General features: G+C 35.0%; 1 pseudogene; it reads left to right on the forward strand.

Moving 5' to 3' along the window:
• Window positions 1–18,259, forward strand: part of LOC102830344 — a 27,772-nt pseudogene that overhangs the window by 4,887 nt on the left and 4,626 nt on the right.

Consider the following 18,259-nt stretch of genomic DNA (forward strand, 5'->3'; position numbering starts at 1 on the left):
CTTATCAATGGAGAAAAGATTGAAGTTGTCAAGGACTTCATTCTTCTTGGATCAACTATCAAAACTCATGGAAGCAGTAGCCAGTAAATTAAATGATGTATTACATTAGGCAAATCTACTGCACACGACCTTTTTAAAGTGTTGAAGAGCAAAGATGTCAGCTTAAGGAGACTGCTCCCTCCTGACAATATGTCTGAACTATGAGAGACAAAATTTGGCCATCTTGGCCTCCAAGGAGCACTCTGGCTGAACTTCTTCCAAAATAAATCTTTTGGTACTTTTGGAAGCCCATGACACTTTCAAATATTCTCTTCCAATACCATAACTCAAAAGCATCAATTCTTCTACAGTCTTCCTTATTCACTGTCCGGCTTTAACATGCATTTGAGTTTACTGGAGAATATCATGTTTGGTAAGGTGGAGGGTCAGAGAAAAACAGGAAGACCCCCAACGAAATGGATTTGCCAAGTTGCAGCATCAATGGACTCAAGTGTGACAACAATAGTGAGGCTGGCCCAGAATCAGGCAGTGTTTCATTCTGCTATGCATAAGGTTGCTATGAATCAGTACTGACTCGATTGGCACCTAACAACAACAATCAACTTAATATACGGTGAAGGAAGAAGCTTTTCTTTGATATGAAGAATCATTCTATTTTTGGATAGAAAGATTTGAACAACTGAGTCCAGTACACAAAAGTCAAGGTGATCAATTGTAGGAATTTGCACTTGTTCATAGTATCAAGCATCTTTACCTTCATCTGGTCAAATTCTGATCAAATAGTTAACTCTCCAAGCTAGGTTAAATGGTTTCCAGCTGTATGTTTGGGAGTTCACATACACCTCCTTGCATTCAGACAAGCTGACCAGTTTATGTTCAGTCTTAGTCTCAAGGAGTTCAAACATCTTTCTAAACGTAAGTCCAGCCAGCCCTTCCTCTTATCTCTTTCATCTCAAGGTCAATGTGTATCAATGGAACACAATCAAAATCAGCCCACACCTTTATTTTTTATTCTGTAGTTGTCTTCAATGTAATTTGATATCTGTGATTCTCCATCTTCAGTTTTGTAATTTTGCTTTACTCTGGATATTTCTAATTAGGATTGATTTCTAGGTGGTACTACTACTATGTAAGCCAATATATGTATATTGTTTGCTGTTGTTGGTTCTCAGTCCAAAGGACCCCTTTAGTGTTTTTTGTAGAGTTGTCTTGGTTTTTACAAATTCCTTTAATCTCTGATAATTTGGAAATGTTCTAATTTCATTTTTGTTCCAGGGACAGTTTTGCTGGGTATAAGATTCTTGGTTAGCACTTGTTTTCTTTCAAAGTTTTATATATGTCTTTCCATTGCCTTCTCACCCACATGGCTTCTGATGAGAAATCAGAATTTAATTTTATTGTTTTTCCTTTGTAGGTATCCATTCGTTTTTCCCAAGCAGCTTTCTGACTTTTTCCTTGTCTTTGGTTTTGGAGAGTTTTATCATGATATGTGTTGGTTGTTTTCTTTTGGGGTCTGTCCTGTTTGGGATTTGTTAAGTTTCTTGAATACTTATTATCTCATCGTTCTGGATATTAGGATATTTTTCTTCCAGAATCTCTTTGACTACATTTCTGTGGTTTTCTTTGTATCTCCCTGTTCTGGAGTTCTGGTCACCTTCATGTGTTCCACATGAATCTCAAATGCTCTTCAGATATATTTTCATTCTTTTCTCTTATATTGTATTCTTTTCTCTTAGTATCTTACTAGTATTACTGAGATCTATCTTCAAGCTTGCTAATTCTGGCTTCTGTTGATTCAATTCTACTCCTTTGCACTTTAGTGCATTATCCATTTCTGATATTTTAGAATTGATCTTCATTTCTGTTTTCAAATTTTGTATAATCTTCAATGTTGTATATATTTTACTTGATTATTTCTGTAATACTTTTCTGATTTCTTCCTCATTTTCCTTCACCTTCTGTGATTTGTTTGGCTCTACCTCAATATCTTCTGAATTCATTTTCAGGTAGTTCCAATGTGTCTTCTTCCTCAAAAGCATTTTCTACTTCTTTCTCTTGGTCTTTTGTTTGAGGTACTCTGTCTTGTTTCTTCATGTGAACAGAAAATTTCAGTTTCTTTCTAGGTATTTTAGTGTTGTTATATATATTAAGCTGATGAATGTATGTTGGTAAATTCTTAGGTACTCACCAACTAACTCTTTGTGGGCATGATCAGGAAATGACTTTCTCTGTTGACTGTTCATACAGTTCAATTCAGAGTGGATTTAGTCAATGGCAGTTGTAGTCATTGCTCTGGTGTAAAGCAGTTGGTATTGGCTCTTGCCTAATTGATGGGACTATATATGGTATGGCTGTGGCTTGGCTGTATGGCCCCAGTTGCTGTATCATGTCATGTGATACAAGAAGAAGGAAAACAAATAAATACCAAAAACAGCCTGCAAAGTGAAAAATGAAAATAAATGGTTTGCTTTCCACTAATAAGCAGTGTTCTGTACCACCTATTGGCCTCGTGGCTTCAAAGCCACCTATGAAAGTTTAAAATCGTCACGATGTGTCTGGCTGATGCACACTTATCACCTGCCTACTTTCCTTCCTCTTTATTTTTCTTCTTTTTTTTCCCCTCTACCAAACACATCAGCTCAGCTTAGACCCTTCACCTAGTAACAACAATTCCAGAGCTAACCAGTGTTGATTTTGCAGATTTGGATCAGAACCTGTCCTAGTGGGGTTATTGTATGTAACTCCACCCTGGGGCGCACAAGCTCCAAGTAGCTCAGACCACTGGAAATCAGAAGATTCCCTTGGATAGTATACTGATAAGACAAAAGGAATACAGTAAAATATAGTACACCTTTGTCTCCATGAGCCACAAGTAGGTTTCTTTAATGTGATATGTTTTCTTGTCTCTAAAGTCATTCACAAACTCTCAGAATGGTTACAACAGTTTCTGTTGTCTGTTCCTGCTCATCAGTCACTCACCTCTTCTTTTGCAATGTCTATTCTACTTTTTTTCCCAGTAAGCTCTTGATCCACTTTTCTAACACTTCCTCTGAGGCTCAGAATTCAGGACCAACCTCTGTAACTGTCTTGTCTAGTTTTCCATATCCTTGCAGCAGAGAGACCACACAGTCCAGCCTTTCTGCCTAGTTTACCATCTTTCCTCACTACGATATTTTTTAATCACTAAAATGTCTTTATGGATTGATAATAGTTTCAATCAATGTGTACTTAAATGACAATTACTCTTTTTACATCATTTTGTTAATTTCTATCATGTTGGTTCCAACTCATAGTAAGCTTGTATAGTGTTTCCGAGGCTGTATATCTTTGCAGGAGTAGAACACCTCATCTTTCTCCCACAGAACAGCTGGCGCTCAAACCACTAACCTTGTTGTTTGCCTTATAGTGCTTATCATACAGGTGTTGTTGTTTTTAACTGCCATTGATAATATTGAAGATCAGTAATGATGTAGTTTTGAGACTATTCAGAGTTTAATTTTCACTTATTTTAGAAACAACAGTGAGTTGGGTTTTTTTTTTTTTTTTTTTAAGAGAATATTCCCCATATTTCCTGTCAAAGAGATTCCTGGAGAATTAGTTTTTATTAGTGCTTCATTTTCTTAAGATGAACTCCTATCTGTTGTTGTTAAGTGATGTCAAATTGGTCCTGATTCATAGTAACCCTATGTAGGGTTTTAAAGAGCCTATACATCTTTGCAGGAACAGAAACCCTAATCTGTTTCCCACGGTGATATAAAACCACTGATCTTGTGGTTCAAAATCCAGTAGTTACCTTATAGAGCCACCACACTTCCTAATTCTTCTTTACAAATTTTCAATATAACTGAGGCTGAGAAGCCCCATACCATACCATGGAATGTAGGTACTGGAGTTTTGAAACTTTGAGTATGGGAACCTTTGCTCCCTAAGATTACAAAATGCAAAATGACTATCTGTTCTCTCTTTTTTTTATATCACAGTTATATCAAATTTTTAAAATATATTAGGATGCATAAAATAGTGAATTTATAGGATAGCCAATACCAATAATTAAAACAGTAAAGAATAAATCCTTTCTTCAATGGATTTTACTCAATTCTGAACTCCAGAGTGAGTGACAATAGAACTTTGGAATAAAGGGACTAAATGACAAAAATATGCTGAATCAGGTGCACTACATATGCTGGAGGTTGGCTGCAAATTTATAACTATTGTTTATTACTTAGACCAGATGAAGCCCTGATTATTTTCCCAAATGTTTATTACCAATTTTGTAGATGACTACAATACTCTATACTATCCTTAAGAACAAGGTAAATGTCATTGAAGAGTTTTTCTCCCTTTGATGCCCTTTTCCAAATATTTTCTATTTCAAAATAAACTTTACCAGGTATAAGTATAAGCACATGTGGACATAACCAGACAAAATACTAGATTCTTATTTTTGATACTTCACTTTTATAACAAGTTAAATCAAATGCCAAGTGTGGGTGCTATGTGTTCATGGAGAGAAGGCTGTTTTAACTGAAGACCTTACTTTCTTCTTAGGCCAAGACAAGATTGAAGAACTATGGTTTCCAAAAATCTATATTCCAATGGCACCATTGCTACCATAGTGAGTCACTGAAAAGTATTTAAGCTGTGAGCAAGATGAAAGAAATAATCTATCAGAATTTCAAAGAAAAATAATATTTAAAATTTAAAAGTGTAAGAAAGACCCTTATTAATTCACTCCCTGGACTGCTATTGATGCTTGTGTTTCTTTGAAATAATAAAAGGGAAAGAAATTTATTATTAGAAAATATTTCTATGCTTAGATGAACTACTTAGTTCATCTATGACTTTCCAATTGCCCTATCTTTATTTTTTTCCTGTGGCCATAAGAAATTTTTAATATTCAATATTGATAGCTGTATTAATTTAGGATTGTTGTTGTTGCTGTTGCTAGGTGTCATCGAGTTGATACCAACTCATAGTGACCTTATGCACAAGGGAACGAAACATTCACTACCCAGTCCTGGACCAATCTTATAATCATTACTACATTTGAAATCTTCGCTGCTGCCACTGTGCCAATCCATCTCATTGAGGTTCTTCCTCTGTTTCTCTAACCTTTCATTTTACCAAACATGATATTCTTCTCCAGGGACTGGTCCATCCTAACAATATGTCCAAAATATGAGTGATGAATTCTGGCTACCCTGGCTTCCAGGGAGCGTTCTGACTGTACTTCTTCCAACACAGATTTTTTTCTTTTGGCAGTCCATGATATTTTTAATATTCTCCTCCAGAACCATAACTTAAATGCATCTATTCTTCTAGAGCCTTCCTTATTCACTGTTATTGAAAATACCATAGCCTGTGTCAGGCACACTTTAGTCCTCAAACTGGCATCTTTGCTCTTCAACACGTTAAATAATTCTTGTGCAGAAGATTTGCCTAATGCAATACTCATTTGACTTCTTGACTGAGTGCTGATTGATGGTTGATCCAAGCAAATTGATGTCTTTGACAACTTCAATCTTTTCTCTATTTATCGTGATGCTATTTATTGGTTCAGTGGTGAGGATTTTTGTGTTCTTTATGCTGAGGTACAACTCATACTGAAGGCTGTGGTAATTGATCATTGTCCATATGTATTTTAAGTTCTTTTTGCTTTTAGCAAGCAAGGTTTTCTCAACTTCATGTAGCAGGTTGTTAATGAGTCTTCCTCCTAAACTGATGCCATATTTTTCCTCTTATATCTGTTTCTTAGATTATTTGCTCAGCATACAGCTTGAATATGTATGGTAAAAGAATAAAACATATTAGATTAGAGATACAAATAATTTTTTATATATAGAACAAATGATGGACTCAGTATCAAAACCAGTCATTTCATTTGTGATGACCAGGCCTGTGGGTCTCTTTAAAATCCAATAACTATAAATTCAGAAGAAAACTAAATAGAGGAATAAAAAGAGTAACATGAATTTACAATTAAACTGAGTACCTAAGAGACTAGTTGAAATAGATTATTTCCCTTGTAGGAGTTACAGAACAAATAGCTCAATATGGAATAACATAAAACAAGAAAGTTCTTCTTGAGAGAGGTGACACTTCAGATAGGCTTTATTATGGTTTTATTTTTCTGTCCAAAACACAAACCCTCTGCTCATCTCCATTTGTGCCATAACTGACAAAACCAATACATTGGCTTCTATGAAAGTTCACTTTGTTTTTGACATCTTTAGAGTAGTAAAATGAAAAAGCAGAAGGTGTTCATAGAATTTCATTAGTTTAGTCATTTATAAAGTAAAAAACTAAAAAGACAGCAGCCCTCTTTGACTGCAAAACTTATAGAATTATTTTTTCTTAATTAAATCTTAGTATCATAAAGCCAAGGATAGTGAAAAACCTAAAATAAATAACAGAAAAAATCCAAATCTACTTTTAAAAAAAGAAACTGTCTAATAATTATTACTTTTGTCATTCAAATTTTTTGCAAAACACTTAATCTAACTTCATGAGTTCCTATTTATTTACAGTAGACTAAAATATAAAATACTCATTTTATCATGAGACAATATGGAATACCTAAATAACACGGTTAACTGCAGTATAGCTATTGGATAAATATCTACCAGATTTATTAATTGATGCAGTGAAAATTCCATTCACACTCAAAATGATGTTTCCTTTTTGCCTTACTACCTAAAACATATTCCCAGGATAATTAACTCATCTTCGGTGGGAATGCGGAGGCATGGGGCACACTAACAATTAACAAAATCTTCTGTTTCAGTATTTTTAAGCCATTATAGAACATCTCTTGAAAATCTTGCTAATATCTGAACCATTCAAATATATCTTGATGGAACCGTATGCATACTATTTTGAAATGATTTAAAGGAGTCCTGGTGTGGTGCTGTGTGTTAAGTTGGTTCAAGCTCATCAGCTGCTCACTGGAAAGCCTATATAGGGTAGCTATGGGTCAGAACTGACTTCACAGCACTTAATAGCAACAACAAGAATTCCAAAGTATGTGCATCCAAATTCATGTCATTACTAGTTTTCCTACAAGACCGCTTCTCTCTCTTTAAACTGCATACATTAATTAATAACAACAGTGTTGTTGTTCTAAGGTGCCATCGAGTCAGAAACAACTCATAGTGACACAGCAGACAGAAACAATGTCTGATCCTGGGCCAACCTCACTACTATTGCCACACTTGATTCCATCAATGCTGCCACCTGGCCAATCCATCTTGTTGGGGGTCTTCCTCTTTTTCTCTGACCCTTCATCTTACCAAGCATGATATCCTTCTCTAGTGACTGTTCCCTCCTAACAATATGTCCAAAGTATGAGAGACAAAGTTTGGCCATCTTGGCCTCTAAGTACAGCTCTGGCTGCACTTCTACCAAAACAGATCTATTGGTTCTTTTGGCAGCCCATGGCACTTTTAGCATTCTCCTCCAACACCATAATTCAAAGGCATAAATTCTTCTACGATCTTCCTTATTCACTGTCCAGCTTTCGCATCCATATGAGGTTATTGAAAATACCATGGCTTGGGTCAGGCACACCTTAGTCCTCAAGCTGACATCTTTGCTGTTCAACACTTTAAAAAGTTCCTATGCAGAAGATTTGCCCAATGCAATACGTTGTCTGATCTCTTGACTGTTGCTTCCATGAGTGTTTATAGTTGATCCAAGAAGAATGAAGTCCTTGACAACTTCAATCTTTTCTCCATTGATTAGAATGTTGTTTATTGGTCCAGTGGTGAGGATTTTTGTTTTCTTGACATTGAGATGTAATCCATATCGAAGGCTGTGCTCTTTGATCTTCATCAGTAAATGTTTTAAGTCCTCTTCACTTTCAGCAAGCAAGGTTGTATTATCTGCATATTGCAGGTTGTTAATGAGTCTTCCTCCAATCCTGATGCCATGTTTTTCTTCATAGAACACAGCTTCTCGTATTATTTGCTCAGCATGCAGGTTGAATAAATATGGTGAAAGAATACAACCTTGTCGCACACCTGACTTAATTTTAAAACATTCAGTGTTCCCATGCTCTGTTCGAACAACTGCTTCTTGGTCCAGGTACAGATTCCTCAGAAGTACAATTAAGTGTTCTGAAATACTCATACTTCACAATGTTGTCCATAGCTTGTCATGATCCACACAAATGAAAGCCTTTGAGTAGTCAATAAAGCATAGGTAAACATCTTTCTGATATTCTCTGCTTTCAGCCAAGATCCATCGGATATCAGCAATGATATCCCTTGTTCCGTGGCCTATTCTGAATCTAGCTTGAACCTCTGGAAGTTCTCTGTCAATGTACGATTGTAGCCATTTCTGTATTACCTTTTGCAAAACTTTACTTGCTTGAGATATGAAAGAGATTGTCTGATGATTTCCTCATTCGTTGGGTCACCTCTCTTTGGAATGGGCACAAATATGGATCTCTTCTAATTAGTAAGCCAGATAGTTGTCTTCCAAATTTCTTGGCAGAGATGAATGAGTGCCTCCTCTGCCACCTCACTTTCTTGAAAGATTTCGATTTTTATTCCATCAATACCTGGTGCATTGTTCTTTGCTACTTCTTTCAACGTACTTTGGACTTCTTCTCTGAGTATCATTGGCTCTTGTTCATATGGTATCTCTTGAAATGGTTGAACATTAACCATTTCCTTTTGGTACAATGACTCTGTGTATTCCTTCCATCTTCTCTTGATGCATTCTGCAACATTCATTCAGTAAAAACATAGACCCTCATTAATATTTAAATGAAATTATTTAGGCACATTAGTAGTTAAAGAAGCATCAAAAGGTAATAAATAAATGTTTTTCTTTTAATTAAGACAGATTTGGTAATGATAAAAACAAATGACAACTGGGGCCAAGCGATAGCACAGATGAATAAAAAATGTCTAGTTGGGGTTGTTACAGAATTTCTCTATAGGTGTTACACAGGTGAAGAGTGGAGGCTAAGAGACATATTATTGCTCCATTTATAAAACAAATATTTTGTTAGTAAACTTTTTTTTTTTTAATTGTAGTTTGATGTGTCTTTGAGCTTGTGGTGTGGTGGGCATTATGAGAGAGAAAAGGTTATTGAAATTCTCATGTATTCCCTTTTGGTGCTGTTACCAGGGATTGAGGAGCTCTGACATTTAGGTCTCACCTATAGAAAAATAAATGAAAGAAAAATGGTCCTTCTTGGTCTAATTTCAGAGTGAAAAAGCTGCTACAGAAACTAATTTTTATTCTGATAATATTGTCTATTACTTTCAGACAGACTCTGGACCATTATGTTAAAGAATCTATTTATTTTTTTGTCTATCAAGAAAAAAAAAGAAAACCAACTTTATTATGCTATTTTGATATATACACTGGAACCTCAGGAAAGAAATGTAAAAGAATCCTGTTCCAAGAAGGAAGGGATAGAAAGAAAGAAATTTCTCTCACACAATAAAAATAACATATGCAAAATCCATCAGCATGCCATACTATGCAATGTGAGGAAAAGATCCCATAGACCTATCGACCCCTGAAAAGATTTTTTCTAGTCAATTGATGACAGGTATATAGCTGCAAATAAATTGCCAGGTTTCTGTTGGTTTATGGAAAAAATAAATATTATTTTCTCCTGGAAATATTTTTATTTTTTTTAGAGGATAAATATCTAGCTATAGTTCCCAAACTAAACTCTTCTGTGTATGTTAACAAATTGATACTCTCACCATTTGCTTCTTGGTGTATTTCATAGGCATCTTTTCTAAATGAATGCACAACTCCAAATAGCTCCTGTCATATTAGAAATAGGGATGTACTTTTGTAGACAGATTGATGGGCTTGGTGCCAAAATATTAAAACAGTAGCATGACTGGGACAAACACAATTCCCATCAACCCAATATTGACAAATGTCCTACACAACCCAGATATTTGTTTTTGTCAAATTTCCTTTATCAAGAAAACAATGAAAAACACAGAACACAGAAAATTATAATGACATGTGGAGAATGAGTTACTAAGCCCATAATTTGAATAGGAAAATTGTAATAGACAATGGAGTATCATAAGAAAATGTCCTTCTAATATTATGTCTCAATTTCCTAAAATAAGTTTTAAAAATTCTAGACTATTAAGCAGAGGTCACCAAAGATCTATACATTTTGAAAGTTAGAGAGTATTTATTTCTCTTTTCACTTGTCAAGTAATTCAAGAAAAAGTGAGTAAGTAAAATAGAATAATCCTCAAATTTTTAACAAGTCAAACCCTTAAAATTCATCTCCCTAAGTTCCAAATTTAAGAATATTTAGTAGATATATTTTAAGAAAATAATTTGTTTCCCACTGTGAAAATATTTCTTTAGAAGCTTTTAATAAAAGATAATGTGTTATCTATCCAAAAGGGCAATTATAAGCATCACAGTCATGAGATCTCCAACACCCGTGATTTGCTATCTTTAATTCCAATATTGATACTAAAACATCTTTTTCCCTTGCCACATTTTGGCCTTGAAGCAAATGTTAGATGCTTACCTTATTGAGTAAATATTTTCACTAATAAAAAATGTTTTCAGTGGTAAAACAGACAATTATTTTATGTACCACTAAGAAGAAAACACATTGTCAATTATGACTAAGATACATTCTGATTTCAGAAATATTAGTATATTAAAAAATGTTTATCTCAGAATTGATGAAAAATAAAATCTCTAGATCTTCAAAAAACAATATTATTGCTGAAAACAAACAGCTAAAGAGATATGGTAAAGTTTACTAATTGACATTTTCTTGCTATCTCAGATCAAAATACATTCATATTCTGAAATTCAGAAAGAGAATATAGTGATTTCTGCTTTCCATAGAAGAGATTAGGTAATCGAGGACAATTTTAGCACACTCAATCTACACTATGTTGAAATATTACTAAAAGTTTATAAACAAATTTGGATTTGGTAAAGAGAAAATTCAGCATAAATTAACAAACTATAAATTAGGAACCAAGGAAAATAATCATTGAACTGTTTATGCTGCAGAACATTGAAAAATCTCTAGCTTGGCATTATTTGTTGGAACTATGCTTGGAATGCACTTTCTTTGAAAATACTACCTGTGTTTGGGCAACATCTTTCAGAATTTCTTATTCACCTTTTACCTTTCCTGTCCCCCTGGGCAAGCTGAATAAAATATGCTTTTAAAACTATGTATCCCTTGAAATCTTGTGAGTATGCACTGACTGATGTCAGAGGTAATGAAATCCTAGAATGTGTGATCCTACACCAGAATGAACCCAAAAGACCAAAAGCTAAGAATAGAGCTCTCTCCTGACACTGAGAAGGACATTTTGTTAGGGACCAAAACTGCTTTTTTGAGAAGAAAAAACAACATATGAACACCACATTATATCTTAAACAAAGAATAGAAACTCCCTATTCAATCTGATAACATTAACACAAGTATTTGTTGTTATTTGTTGTTAAGTGTTGCCCAGTCAGTTCCTACTCATAGTGACCCTGTATGGGGTTTCCAACAAGTGGCTGGTGAGCTTGAACAGCTGACCTTGAAGTTCAAACCAACCTTGCAGTCCTGTGCATTAACCTACTGTGCCACACCAGAACACAAACTTTAGTCCCAGTTTTGCCTATGAAAACATGCCTTCCCCAAGGAGTCCTGTTGTGGCACTTTAGGATAAGGACTATACCATGAGGTCAGTTTGAACCTCAAGGTGAGCAGTTCAAATTCACCAGCCACTTCTTGGAGTTATGTTGTTGGAGAAAAATATGAAGGTACTATGGACTACAAGTAAAACAAACAAATCTGTGTTAGAAGTACAAACCAGAATTTGCCATAGAAACCAAGATGAGTAGATTTCGTCTTTTTTACTCCTGACATGTTGTCAAGAGGGACCATCCTTGGAGAAGGACATCATTCTTGATAAAGTGGATGGATAGCAAAATATAGGGATACCCCCAATGAGATGGATTGGCACAGTGGCAGCATCAATGGACTGAAGTGTAGCATCTGTTATAAGGGTGGTGCAAGACTGGGCAGTATTTCGTCAGTCCTTTCAGCTTGAGAAATGATGAGTTTGTTTACCCTTTTGTTTTCTAACTCCAGATCTTTGGATATTTCATTTTAATATCTAACTTTGTCTTCTCTGTTGCCCTTTGAAATTTTCTATTTAGCTCTTTTACTTCCTCATTTCTTCCATTTCCTTTAGCGTCTCTATCCTGTAGATCAAGTTTCAGAGTTTCTTCCGACATCCATTTTGGTCTTTTCTTTCTTTCTTTTCTTCTTAATGACCTTTTGCTTTCTCCCTGTATGATATTCTTGATGTCATCCTACAACTGTACTGCTTTTTAGTCTTTAGTGTTTAATGTATGAAATATTATCTCAAGATGATCCCTACATTTAGGTGGGATATGTTTGAGGTCATATTTTCCTCGCGTGGACTTGTTTTAATTTTCTTCAGGTTCTGTCTGAACTTGCATATGAGCAATTCTTAGTCTGTTCCACAGTCTACCCTTGGCCTTATTTGGGCTGATGATGTGGAGCTGTTCCACCATCTCTCTGTACAGATGTAATCAATTTGATTTCTGTGTATTCCATCTCTTGAAGTCCATGAGTATAATCATTTTTATATCATTTCAAAAAGGTATTTGCAATGAATAATCTTTTTTTTTTGCACAATTCTATCATGTGATCTCCAGCATCATTTCTACCACAAAGGCCATGTTTTCCAAATACTTCTCCTTCTTCTTTGTTTCCAGCCTTTGCTTTCCAAGCACCAATAATTATCAATAAATCTGGACTGCATGTTTAATCAATAACGTAAAAGAATATCATAGAATTCTTCAATTTTATCATCATTGGTTTTAGTGGTTGTTGCATAAATTTGATAATAGTGGTATTAATTGGTCTTCCTTGTAGGCATGTGGAAATTATCATATCACAGACAGCACTATTCTTCAAGATATCTTGTATTGTCCTTTTTGATGTTGAATGTTACCTCATTCTTCAATTTATCATTCTTGGCATAGTAGATGTGATTATCAAATTCAAAATGACCAAGGCCAGTCCACTGTGGCTTAATATCCTATACGTAGGATATTGATCCTTATACATTCTATTCCATTTTTAACAACTTCCAATTTTCCTAGATTCATACTTCATATACTCTATATTATAATTATGAATAGATATTTGTAGCTCTTCATCCTCTTTCTGACTATGTCCCATCAGCAAATGAAGGTCCTTAAAGCTTTAATCCATTTGCATTATCATTGTCAACTGTACTTTGAGGAAATAGCTGTTCCCCAGTTGTATATTGAGTGCCTTCCAATCTGATGGGTTCATCTTCTGACACTATATCTGACAATATTCTGGTGCTCTTCATCATGTTTCAATATTCAGTATTCTGTTTTTTTCTGACAGTGTTCCAGTGCTATTCACAAAGTTTCCAGTGACTAAACATTAAGAAGTAGTCTATCACTCCTCCCACTCTGTCTTACTCTGAAACTCAACTGAAACCTGTTTACCATGGGTGAACCTGCCAGCAATGAAAATACTGGTGCCAGAGCTTCCAGCATCACAGCAAAACATAAACCACCACTGCAGTGTGACAAACTGACAGATGAGTGGTGGCAAGTGTAGATAGGGTGGATTAACATCAAGGTGTGACACTGTAGGTTAAGCACTGGACTGCCAACTGCACTATTTGCAAGTTTTTGAACTACAGTTCAAAACTACAAGTTGCTCTCAGAAACCTTTAGGAGTTGAAAAATACTTGATGGCATTCAGCAACAACAACAGCAATACCAACTTAACATTGTGAGTGTTAAAGTTGTAGTAGTTGTTGTTGCTAAGTGCCAACAGACAAGTAAATTCTGATTCATAGTGACCCTGTATTGAGTTTCCAATGAGTTTGTTTGAACTGCTGACTTTGCAGTTCAAACTGACCTTGCAGTTCAGAGTTTTATCCCACAGTGCTGCATAATCCATGTCAAAAAAAACCTAACATTGTTGCTATTGTTAAGTGTCATCCAGTATTTTCAGAATTATTGTGACTGTATAGGTTTTCCTGGGAGCTGCTGGTGGGTTTGAACCAAGGGCCTTGTGTTGGTACCAGTTTTTATCCTGCACCACCACCAGGACACCAAATATGTAAAATATTGCTGTTGTTAAGTGCCATGGAGTTGGTACTGACTCATAATGAAAATGTACAGAGTTTCCAAGGAGCAGATGGTAAGTTTGAATGACTGATCTTGCAGTTTAAGCCAACCTTGCAGTCCAGTGCTTTATTCTGCATCAAGTCTCTAATATCTGAAATAGTTACTGATAAATAAATAATCATCATCCACTGGTTTCTTTTTCAAAAGGGAAAAAAAAATAAGTTTGTTGTATAACAAATAAGACACTAAGGAGAGAGCTCATTAGTTTGAAAATGCTTGGGGATCAGCTTGATACTCTGAAAAAGATACTCAGATCATCTATGTCACAGAGGGTCCAATCCACCAGAAACCTGAGAATTCCTAAATCTACATTATTTATTATAGTTTTTATTTAGTAAGTGAAGCAAAACTTTAATCTCAGGGAAAAAAATCCACTGACTTTCTCACAATCCTCCTTCCTTGCATTTGGGCAAACTAGTCTAAATGGACTGAACAAATGAAAGAAAAAGAGCAAGACTTCTGTTGGAGGTTAATGACCTTGGTAAGCAAAATCCTAAAATGAGCTCCCAGGATCACCAAAGTTGTTTTGTGTGCCAAGAAATACCATTACAGTAACTTTTATTTCACAAGCTATTTCTTCTCCTCCTGCTTATTGTTCCTAGATGTTGTACAGTGATTTCTGACTCATAGAGACTCTACTCGTAATAGCAAAGTACACTACCAGGTCCTGTACCACCATTATTCCCACCTACTTACACTTAGTTTAGCCTAAACATGTACATTGGTGCTGAAGTGTAATTTTCTACTTGTAGAAGTGTTTGTAGCACATCCAAACTGCTATTATAGCAATATTCTTGGTTGGACAATGATTTAGTCTTGAGGTATCTCATTCCTTCTACTAATAATCTGTTTTTCATTTGTCTTCAATAAATCTTACAATGTCTAACACATCATGACATTAGTGGTATGGGATACAATACATCTTATATAGATGCCCAAGAAATGTTGCCCACTGTTTTCACACAACTAGTAAAATTTTTCATCCAGTTATTCTTGAATTACAGCCAATATCAGAAACCAAATTACAATCCAGCAATGATGCTCATTCTGGTATAATTCTATGATTATTTTCTGAAATCTCATTTTAATCATAAAATTTACAATAAACAATTTCACATCCTAGTTACCCTTAAAATTGTATCTAAATGACAGAGCAACTTTTGGTCAGGAACATAGGGGTAAACATATTTGTCCTTCTATTAGTTCTGATGAAAACTATCCACAGCCAGGTTATGTGCCAGAATATGCCATGAGGATGCACTGTAATGAACTCTGTCTTACAAAAGTCTTCCAGATGGGAAATAAATTTAATATTTCCTCCAGAGGAAAAGAACTAACAGGAAAGATTTGAGTTTCTTGGTTTAGGAGCTTTGCCTAGCGTTAGTCCCTCTTGGGGAAATTCAGTGAATGTGTTTTCAGCAATTCTAGGAAAACTTGAGATCTTTCAAGACAAACATTCTGGTCTTGTATAAATTCAAGGAAATGTTCTTAGGGGATATAGCCCAGGGAAGTAAATCCAAATAAGTTTAAGAGTTCACTTCAAACTGACTCTTAAAAGAATGAAATATGCATATTTACTTTTGCTTAACTTTAGATGAAATCTAACTAGAAAATAGAAAAAAATATAAAATAAAGTATAGAAAGAACTGAAAAATATGTTTATATTTTTATGAACACATGAAAATAACTGTATCATGAAAGATGAAGCAAGAAAGAATGTATAAAGTCTTAACTTAAAGACATGAAGAGAAAGAAAACCAATCACGGCCCAAATCATAGGTACTCATCAGCAAAGTACTAACAAAACTATCATTCTAGATGAGACAATGCTAACAACTGCTAAGTTCAGGAAGGGGCAATTTTTTTTTTTTTTTCTTACTTGTTATTAAGAGGCGTTGAGTCAGTTCTGACTCATAGCAACCCTGTATAGAGTTTCCGAAGAGTGGCTGGTGAACTCGAACTGCTGACCTTGCAGTTCAAACTGAAATCACAATCCAGTGCATTAACCTACAGTGCCACACCAGGACTGAGTTTCTAGGGGCATACAATTGAACCTAGTTTTACATAGACTGATAAAAAATGCTACTTCTTTACACATCCTCTCATGTGTATCTGAGCCTTCAGACTCACATTAAGATTCCATGAATCAATTATCTTTATTTACAGTTGACAACGCAATAAAATAGTTTATTCTCAGAAATAACTTACCAATGACATTTTTCACATTAGTTTAGCACAAATTCAGTGAGTAATTTACAAAGCACAAACACAGAGAATTTTTTAAATGGCAAAAAATTGAAATATAATATATAAAGTAGCAAAGATATAATAAACATAATTTTCCCTATTCTTACCATTGTGGTTGTTGTTGTTAAGTACCACTGAATCAGTTTTAACTCAGAGACCCTGTATAGGGTTTCTGAGGTGTGCCTGATGGGTTTGAACTACCAACCTTGTGGTTCATACTGACCGTGTGGTTCAGTGCTTTATTCTACAATGCCACACCAGGACTCCTTCTTACCACTAAGTAAAACTAAAAAACTAAAAACTCTGAACAATATAAGGGTACATCAAACATGATTGCTCCTATGGTTTCAGTTCATAATACATGGGTTTATTCCAATTAAATGTGTTTAAACATGTCTCTGCAATCAGTGGATCACTACAGACAAGTTCTCTCAGAAATGTACTTGTCTGGTCTAGTCTCAGCAGGGTGCCTTAAAACAAAATAAAGAAAAGAAAAAAAAACAAAACACTTTTTTTGTGCCATTGAAAAGAAATTGCATCAGGGGTATTATCAAATTTGTAAAAAATAATTGAATCATTGAACCTTTGCAAAAAGCTTATGGAAATACTTTTCATACAGAACAGCAGTTTTTAGTTGGATCAATCATTTTAAGGAAGATCAGGAAGTCCTCAAAGTTGAACCAAGAGAGAAGACAGTCAAGTTTGATAAAATGAGAAAAATGTGACTGAAGACCTGAAACAAGTGGGAAAATACTGTAGAATTAACATTGGTGCAATAGATACTGAAATTTAGATCTCACATCATTTAGCAGTTTCAGATATAAGTAAACATCTTGGCTTCAGCAAGTTTTAAGCTTGATGGGTACCTAAAGTGTCAAAAAGCTGATCTTACCATCAGTCTTTTAAGCAAGATGGAAGCTAATGAAGATGAGTTTATTGGATGAATCATAACTGAAGTCAACTTTTGAATTTACCAATACAATCTAGAAAACAAGGTCCAATGGTTTCTTAAGGAATCTTCTGGGCCTAGTTAAATTCAATACAGCTAAATCAACTTGGAAGATTATGGCAACTATTTTCTGGAATAATATTGATGTTTCTCAAAGGACACAGTAAAATCACAGATGCATATGATGAAAAAATGTTTAAGTAAATTAGTGAACAAAAGACCAGGAAAGATGGGCAGAAGAATTTTTTTTTTTTTTCCCATCATGATAATGTACCTGCTCATTCTTCAAGGGTAGCAAGAGCTGTCCTGTGAGGAGTTCAGTAGGAACCCTTACCCTTCTATGCTATAGTCCTGAGTTTACCCCTTTGAATTACATTTGTTTCTAAAACTCAAAGACTATTTCAAAGCAACAGGACTTGAATCCCTAAAGTATGAAAAAATTGCTTTTTGTCATATTGCAATAAAACAGCACAGATTTCTTCAAGATAGTGTAGAGAGGGGGCATCTATTACCACAAACAAAGAAGAGCCAGAAGTGGAGTGCATCTTTTGGACTCCGTGTCCCTGTACTATGAAGTTTTCAGTCTAAGGGAAAAAAATGATGTTAAGACACATGGAAATTTTCAAGGAATGCTAGGTTTACAGATTCTGAAAGGAGACAAGGATCTTACCAGAATCAGCACTTTAAATTTGGGCTTCTATCCTCCTTCTATTATGTCAAGAAAACAAAAATCCTCACCACTGGGCCAATAAACAACATTCTTATCAATGGAGAAAAGATTGAAGTTGTCAAGGACTTCATTCTTCTTGGATCAACTATCAACTCTCACGGAAGCAGCAG

Source organism: Chrysochloris asiatica, unplaced genomic scaffold, assembly GCF_000296735.1.
Source record: "Chrysochloris asiatica unplaced genomic scaffold, ChrAsi1.0 scaffold00558, whole genome shotgun sequence".
Classification (NCBI taxonomy): Eukaryota; Metazoa; Chordata; class Mammalia; order Afrosoricida; family Chrysochloridae; genus Chrysochloris; species Chrysochloris asiatica.